This window comes from Eucalyptus grandis, chromosome 10 (genome assembly GCF_016545825.1).
Source record: "Eucalyptus grandis isolate ANBG69807.140 chromosome 10, ASM1654582v1, whole genome shotgun sequence".
In the NCBI taxonomy this organism is placed as follows: Eukaryota; Viridiplantae; Streptophyta; class Magnoliopsida; order Myrtales; family Myrtaceae; genus Eucalyptus; species Eucalyptus grandis.
Genome location: NC_052621.1, coordinates 22,171,114 through 22,180,112, shown reverse-complemented (window position 1 = coordinate 22,180,112; position 8,999 = coordinate 22,171,114). Strand labels below are relative to the sequence as shown.

Here is an 8,999-nt window from a genome sequence, read left to right as displayed (position 1 = left end):
TTTTTTTTTTTTTTTTTTAAGTATTTCTCATTGGTGACTTTAAGAGAAAGCTGTAAAATTTGCACACTGGATGCCAGCAAACAAAACAATACTATTTTCTTTCAAGATACTTGCACATAACAACTAGTCTTTCTTGCTCTCCCTTAATTTATCTTAAATCGGAAAGGGCCTCGAGTGGAGTTATCCTCCAATATTTACAACTGAATCCAGTCTCCGCCATCGATGCCAAGCTTTACCACCCCCACGACTGCTCGAATTACGTCAATCTGATCTCGACATCAGATATCTGTCACTAAATAAAGATCAACAGAGCTCAGATGCTAATAAAGCATAGACCACATAAGCGATTGAACATAAGCTTATTGTTGGACCCAAAAAAACATAAGCTTAGTGCTCCTCCTCTATGTGAAAAAGTAACATTGTTTAATACAACCTCTGCACAATCAGAAACTTAAGACTAATCATAAATTGAAGATTGTCAATACCCTATACATAAGCGTGTTTGTTTATATGCATCCGTTTGCTTCCATATGTATATGTGCATGTATGTTCATACAAATGTATGTCATTATGTACGAATGCACGCATGTGTTCTCCTATTCAGATAGCATATGCAGCTGCTGCAAATATAGCTGCAAGCATAGAGCTAAGGCTAAGGGCAAACTTCGTCTGCTACCAGATAAAGTCAGGACATGCACATGACACATGACCCTTTAGTTATGCCAAAGCCCCACGTTTGCAGAGCCAATCAAATTTGGAAATGAAGAAGAAAGATTGCCGCAGCACCAAGACAGTAAGAGCTGTACCATTGCTGGATTTTTCCTGAACTCAGTGAGCACAGGGTATATGTTCTCAAAGGCAGTGTACGTCTCATCTCGCACCTGGATAATCAAATAGCATGAGCGAGGCTGATATGACTCTCCAGAAACACCCGCAGAACCAAATGCATGAGTACAAGCTAGATAATCACCTTTGCCCCAGTGAGGACAATTTTTCCTGACACAAAGATTAGCAGCACGATTTTTGGCTGTTTCATCCGATATATCAATCCAGGGAACAGCTCTGGTTCATACTGCCACAAAATTCAAACAAAAAGACACATCAACTAACAGTTCCAAAAAATGACTTGTAACCTTAAAATAGAAAATCTAGGAATACTAAAAGGCCATAAAAGTGCAGAGGGCTCCTGACATCAAGAAGATGTGCAGCTACAACTTACACTTGAGAAAGCACCATGTGAATATGCAAGACCTTCAAGCCTGATGGGGAATTTCACATCACAAGAACCCACAATATTTTGAATTTTGAAATCCTGGCAAAGACAAACACCATTAAGTAACTCAGCAACTACAACAAGTCAACCACAATATTCTGTCACAAGAAAGAAGGAGACACATGTGTACCTTAAATTTAGCCGGAATCCAAGTTTCTGAATGATTCGAGCATACTGGCAGGAAGAAACAATATGTTAGCCTTCAAATGATCATTGTCTCAAATTGCATTGCTGTTTCACTCCAAAACAAGATAAAAGTCGCAGCCTCAACAGAACTTATGGCTTTGTGAAGATATTGCTAACTTTTCTCTTATTCATGTACCAATGAAGATTGCTTGTGACAAATCCAAAGACTAACTGCTTCTCATGACACCATCACATCAACTTTTCTATTCCCATTAATTTACAGCTACAAATATACGACAGTTCCATTGAAAACTAATTAATTGTGAACTGAGACTTTGTACGATGGTGCCATTTGTCAGAGGCCATACACCATTCCACTTATCAGTTACCTTCGCGCTGCTAACTTTGATTGTTTGTTCACTCTTGGCTCCAGTACAAACCTGAAAGAATAGCGCACTCAGTAAGCAAAGACAACGACCTTAAAGAGAAGCAATAAGTAGGACCCTAAACTATGTTCAAGATGGCAAGGAGAATGTACACACGTCTTTCAAATCATGATGGCAACCATTAAATGTCAATACAAAGCTTCCCATGATTAAGAGACGTATTGTTGGCCTCATAATCATGTGCCCCTTGGCATTTCTGTGCGATCTAATCATTATGATGTTAAAGACTGCTAGCCATAGAGCCAGCTAGTAACTATACATAGTCAGTACTGGAAGGATGAAGAGATGAATAGAGGTGATTGCTTGCTTTCTTTTCAATCAGGGAAATACTCAAAATTAATGAGTAAATAATTTTGAAATAAAAAAATAACTCAGGCATACACAATCAAGGGGATAGATTTCTATGAATTCAAAAATGACACAGAGAGAAACGTCAGCTGCAAACAGAAACAGCTTAGGAGTCTAATCTAATATGACTTACCATTTTTCCTGAAGCAAATATCAATGCCGTTGTCTTTGGCTCCCTTATTCTCATAATTACAGCAGCAAAACGCTGCAAAGATATACATTTGGAAACGTTAATCCATGTAAGTACAAGAAAGTAAATTTATGGTGTCACCAAAATAATTAGAAGGAACTAGGTCAGAAACAATTTACAAAGGGAGTGATGCCTCAGATAAATACCTTGGGATTATACTCAGCATTTCTAGCTTGCAAAGCAATGGCCTTAAGATCCAATTTGCAGTCCAAATTCACTGTTGAGACTATGTTCCTGGATAAAAAAGACAACACAACTTATTATCATTGCACAGCATGTATTAAGAATAGGCAGTGTTTTAATTACTTTCAAAGAACAAAGTAAAGCATCTAAATTGTCTCAGGAAGGGAAGATTATAGTTTCCCAGGCAAGACAATATCACCCACTCATTGCCATGAGATAATTTATGTCACCGTGTCTATGCCAAACAAATGAGCATGCAAAAAGAATAATATAAGGCCACATGAGACATTCCATTAGCATTATATTGTGCAAAGACAAGATTTGGACGTATATCTACTTTTTCAAAAGAATAGATCCTAGAGCTACTCACACCTACAGATGCATACATGAATTGTTACTAGCTTAAAACCATGACGACAACACCCTAACTAATACTCATACATGCAAGCAGGCACATATTCAGTGATTTAACTTAACCAGTAAAAGTGGCCTCCCCACTGTGCATGAGATAATTTACAGTCATTCCTCAGTAGTTGTTAGTTACCAGCAGTCATGTTTTCCTACATCCTCTAACTTAGTGTAGCCTTGCATAACTTCGAGAACCCAGCCAATATGATAAAGAACGTATGACACGACTTTGAAAGATCTGTGGAAGGGCGAATTAAAGTTTGGGAAATGGAGCTGCTCTATTTATCCATTTAAATACTCCAGGGCATAAAATAACCATTTATGAGCCCAGTTTGTATCAAAGAAAATTTTTGAGAAGCTGCTTCAGCTTCCAAAGAGTTACATCAGGTCCAAAAGAATGCACAGCAAGCATTCCAAAGCACGAAAAAATCATAGGTGAAAGATCTGCAGCAGTTCAAAATTTAGTTCTCAGGAACTAACTAAGAGCATTTGCATCTCCGATTTTCCAACTTTTATAGATTTCTATCAACTCTTCGGTCTTGAAATACCAAAAACTTTCAAAGAATTTCCACTTTCATCCTCGAAAATTAATTTTATAAAGTAAATCAAATGGTTAAACTCATTGACTTCCTTAAATCATTCCATCGCATTAAAAAAGGACTTTGCCAATCCATACAAGAAAACTTTATGACGACCACGCAAGACCGACACAGCTACAGCAACGTCGAAACGGGCTCTCAAGTAAACCAGAGAATGACAAAGACTCACTGAAGAGTGGGAACGATTCCTGAAGGATGCTTGGACAGATCAACCGGTTGGCTTCCCTCCAAGGCCTGATCCGCCATGACTCGTCGCTCCAAATCTCCACACACAATCCAACACAGAAACCCCTGTCCACCTACAGAGTTTCGCGAACGCATAAACAAGATCAAAAACAAAACAAACCAAAAAAAAAATTGAAAACCCTAACATCCCCCCCTTCTTTACCAAAAAAACCCCCAGATCCTACAACAGGAGAACCCAATTCATATCCCCTCAAGAACGCAAAAACAAGATCGACCCATCTCTTTCCCTGAACCCAATCACATTCCCCAGCCCCAAGTCCCGCGATTTCTTAAAGAACTACCAAGTTTCCATCACCGACCCAGTTAGAACCAAGATCCGGCACGAGCCGAAGAGAACAGACCCAGATCCTGAAACGAGAAAGATCGGACCTTTTCTTCGAAAAAACCCGGGGTTTTGACTGCTGGGATCGCCCAGAGGGGACAGATCCGAGCAGAATCAAGGGAAGAAAACGGGCGGGTGGAGCGCCAAAAGTTCGAAAAGGCGCGTCTTTTATATGTTTATAGATGAAAGATTTGTATCTGGAGGCTTAAAAATGAGAGAGGGATGAGGGAGAAGGAGGGAGGGAGGGAGGTAGAGGGGGAGAGAGAGAGAAGAGAGAGGAGAGATTGGTGAGAGAAGTGAGGGAGAAGAGGCAGCGGCGGTCGCTTATGGAGGCGAGGCAGGTTGCGTAGGTTCTGGGACAGCCCCTCTTTGCTTATATTCAGGTTCCCAGTGCCCTCCTGCCGTGGGCCCGGCCGGCCTGTCGAGAGGGGTGTTTTCGGGAATGCAGTGCGGGGGAATGCTGGGGTACAGGGGTCGCGGCGTGACCGTCCAGTGGCCGCGCGCCACGTCATTGCGGAAACGCGTTCCGTTGTTCTGTCTGTATCCTGCGCATTGCACATGACGGGCTTGACAGCGATGTCGATTTTTTTCTTTTTCGATTTTCCCCTTCTTTTTTTTTTCCTTAATGTCGGGGGAATTAAAAAGGACTTTTTCTTTTTTCTTTTTTCTTTTTTGGTTAAGGCATACTCTTTTCACGTATTAGTTGACTCGATTACCAATCAATTCAATATTTCTAATCAACATTGCCCTCTCTCGATAAAATTGATCTCATCTCTCTTTTAGTACCATATATGTGCGCTAACATTTCTAACCAAAAATTATCCTATTGTAGCGGTGAAATTTTTTTTAAAAAAAGGCTCGATCTATTTGCAATCACGAAATCATTAATTTGTTAAAGATGTGATGTTGTTAATTTGTCTTGTTAGAAATCTTGATTTGTTCTTTTTGTCAAAGTTTCTATAAGTGTGATTTTGATTTAATTGCATTCAAGTTTATTTATAGAAAACTTTGAGGGTAGGATTCATAAGCGATATTCGATAACTTTACTCACGGTTCAACAATAAAAAAAGAAAGTTTAGCTGATCTAATATTTCCTTAATTTTCATTTGTTTTACCTAATCTTTATGTTTAACGATTGGGATAAGACAACTCAGCTAAAGTCCCAAATCAAGTTTCCAACTAAATATGAGTTCGATTTTGTTTTGCTTATTTTGAGCGAAAAAATAAATCCTTCTCATCTATCTAGGTTTAGGAAAGATGAAAAAGGAAAATTTAAAATTAAATCGAAATAGGAAAGTAGCAACCTATATATTATTAATTTGCCTCTGAAACCATGTATAAATAATAAATGCATAATAATGTTGAGACTAATTTGGTTAGTTGATATGATTTTGAATTTGAACTTTAATGCACATTGCTGTGTTTGGTTCGATTTTGCTAAAGCCCTTTTTGGGGCCTCAAAATCCTGTGGGTTTCGACCAAAAAAGAAGAAGAAAGTCTCTTGGACAAATACAAATGATTTTGGAGAGATTTGAGAAGATGCAATTACATTTCTAAAGAGCCTTAAGCCCGAAGCAACTCCAAAAGTGTTTTGAGCTCTTCAAAGTACAAATACTTTTTTCTAACTTTGCCCTCGCTTAATTTTCATAGTTCAATAAAATGCCCTACCTCACACAACTTCATTGGTAAAGGTTTAGCCAAGCGAGACCATATCTGAGTATTGACAAAGTTAGTTTTAAGACTAGCCAACCACACTCGAGGTCGTGCAACCTCAAGTGAAGCTAGCTAGTTAGGGACATAGGTTGAGAATTTCACCAAAAAGGAAGCAAAGGTCATTTACAAAATATAGTATTTTCCAAACAGCATTTAAGTTAAAGTTGTTTCCCAATGTATCTTTATAACATACTTTACAAACACTGCTTACATTTGAAAACTTTAGCTCCATTTGTTTAGAGAGAAATGAATAATTTGAAAAAACTCTTAAAAATAATCGCTTTAAATCACTTATAAAAATGAATAAAAATATTATAAATTATTATCAATAATAAAAAATACTATTCATTAGCTAATTATCTAAAATAAAATAAGCTATTTTTTTAAAATTAAAATTATTATATTCCACAAAAACAAATAAAACCTAAAACCTAAATTATACCACTATGTAGGCGGTGGCTTAGCTGGTAGACGCTAAATTCTATCGGTAAGATGCAGATTCAAACTCCCGCAACGCAAGTCAGCAAGAATACTAACTTAAAGACTCTTGGCGACTTACCCAATGCAAGACGATGGCGTGGCTTAGCACGTGTCGCCTCCAAGTCATTTACCTTCGGCCACGGCAATGTATGGTTCCCTAGTCACCAAAAATAAATAAAACCTAAAACCTTTACATTTCACAAAAGACTTTGCCCCGTGGCCAAGCCAAATGCACCCATTACCAATTCAATCGGTTTTGTTGTAATCCTGATATTCCACGGAACGTGACGTCGTCACATCGTTGACCCGCACGTCCCGCGACAAAAAAAACGTCGTTTCCGACCCGGATCGCCTTCCTCAGGTTCCCGTTCCCTCCCTCCCCTGTCGCCGCGAGCAGCGAACTTCCAAGATCACGGTCGAGCACCGGCACCGGCACCGGCGCATCGAAGAATTTACTTCTGGGTTCCAGCTCTTTTCTAACGCTTCCTGCGGACAAGGAATTCGCCGACCGTTTTCATCTCCGTCGTCGCATTGGTCCTGCTGTCCAACGGTTCTCTCCGCGCGTCGTCCTCGACTTCGCCGCCCAAAGACCCGTTTCTCGGGATAGCTCCTGAAGGTTCGAGATCGTCGCTTTCTTCTGGGTGCCTCGTTTGTGGAGTGTTTTTATTGGACAGAGCTCGCTGTAGTGGGTGGGATGGGGTGGGGTGGGGGTTTTGACTTTTGAGGTTGTGGTTGGGTGATTGATCACAGTCTGCGTGATACCCAGATGTGAAATATTACGGTTCATCGAACAGGATCGAGTGTAAGGATGGGTCGAAGAAATTCAGCAGAGCCCAGGTCAATGACGATTTCTGCGACTGCCCGGATGGCACAGATGAGCCAGGTCCTTTTTGAGCCACTTTTTTGTGTAATTAGTTTGCTATTGTCATTGAATCATTGGTTGCCCTCTCGTCTTGCACTGTGTTTAGATGGATGAATTAATGCAACGGAAGGGAAGTAAAGACAGAGATTATGAATAGGATAAACAATGGAAATAGTAAAATAAATATTACTTTTTTGGGCCATAGACCTTGACCCATGGGCAAAACTGGGAGGAGATAGAAGTAAATTCATGAATCGCTGTGCCTTTCTTTTCATTGATGTCTGTCTTGTTCATTTGATGAGATGCATATGAAGAACTCCCAGTTTTCTTTCTTGCCGAACGAAGCAGACGAATTGTTACCTTAAGCAATTTCACCAGATATTACGAACTTGGCAGGTATACTATGAGGACTTAATATTTTCCTTGGTAATTGTCATGAATAATCGGTTTTGCATCATAGATCAGCAAAATTGCGGATTGCTTTCTTTGATATAAATGCTTTTGAAGAGCAAAGAAGTGTATTCAGTTTATATGGGATGGTCTGGCCAACTTCCATAAACTGGCATAGTTGAGCGATGCTCTCCATTGATATATTAGTAATGATGGTTCATCAAGAAGCTCAGCTGGACTCATGTTAGTTCAGTTGTATCGTGCTTATCACAAACCATGGGTTTCTTTTTGTTAGGCTAGTACTGGTTTTAGATATTACTTATCCAAAAAAGACTGTTACTAATCCTAGGCTTTATTTCTTCTTATAGAACATAGTATGTGTGCAAACACCCAGTAGTGTCCATATCTGGACCTGCTTTGATGTTTAGACTATTCTAAATGACACTGTTACTTTCACCCAGCTTTGTTTCCTTCTTTAGAACATCTCATGTATGTCTGCAGATTTCTTGTAGTGTCCACCACTAGAGCTACGTACTTTTCTAATGGTAACTTCACTTCTCTGACTCGATAATGCAGGAACATCAGCATGCCCAAATGGAAAATTTTATTGTCGGAATGCAGGACATGTTCCTGTCATTATATTTTCTTCAAGAGTAAATGATGGCATTTGTGGTAAGTAGTCCATCGGAACTTTTTCTCCATGGTCTTAGCCTTTCCAAGCATTCGTTTTCCTGTGTTGATTGTGGACCTCATTCTCCTTCTGACATCTGTACATAACACATGCATGTAAGTTCATGTACCATCGAACAAGATCCTGCTGCATTTGAATTGCCCAACAAGGTTGCAATTCCTTCTTAGACATGGAAATATCAGATATGATATCATGTATGGCCAGGGCCAGAAGTTCTCTTTACAGATTTTAATTGCTTCAATGCCAAGGATATCTCTAATCTTCTCTGCAATGAGATGTTCCGTGCTTTAGTGTCATGGGGCACTGATTAATCATAATTTGTGCAACAACAGATTTATTTACCTGCTTTGGCAACTTCATGCCCTGGATTGTCTTCCTCACCAACAAACATCACTGTTGAAATATTACTTTACAGACTATTTAATGAACCCTAATACCATGAAGACAAGTAAACAAGGGTATATTTCAAGTGATGAACAGATTTGAGACTACTTTTAGGAACTCTCCAACTTTTTGAGGACAAGGACATTGATTGTGAGATATATGCATTTGGGAAATGAATGGAAACTTTTTTTGGCTTTACATCTTAAGGATTGTTTCAAAAGCTAGACAAAGTGGCTTCTTCAATTGAGAACAGTTTGCATGCTTGGTCTGGTTCAATCCAGTGACAAGAAAGTGGTCAAAACTAGGTGAGATGGAGAACTGGTTTAGTTTGGATTGAT

The 8,999-nt window shown here is 39.3% G+C and overlaps 1 long non-coding RNA gene and 1 pseudogene across 1 annotated transcript; one reads left to right on the top strand and one right to left on the bottom strand.

Annotated features, from left to right (window-relative positions):
• Positions 1-600: 600 nt before the first annotated feature.
• LOC120288765 lies at positions 601-4,223 on the bottom strand (annotated as a pseudogene).
• A 2,589-nt stretch (positions 4,224-6,812) lies between these two features.
• Positions 6,813-8,277, top strand: LOC120289242. The gene is made up of 3 exons (XR_005547168.1): positions 6,813-6,950; positions 7,101-7,217; positions 8,163-8,277. It is a non-coding gene; the product is annotated as an uncharacterized LOC120289242 (long non-coding RNA).
• The last annotated feature ends 722 nt before the right edge of the window (positions 8,278-8,999 follow it).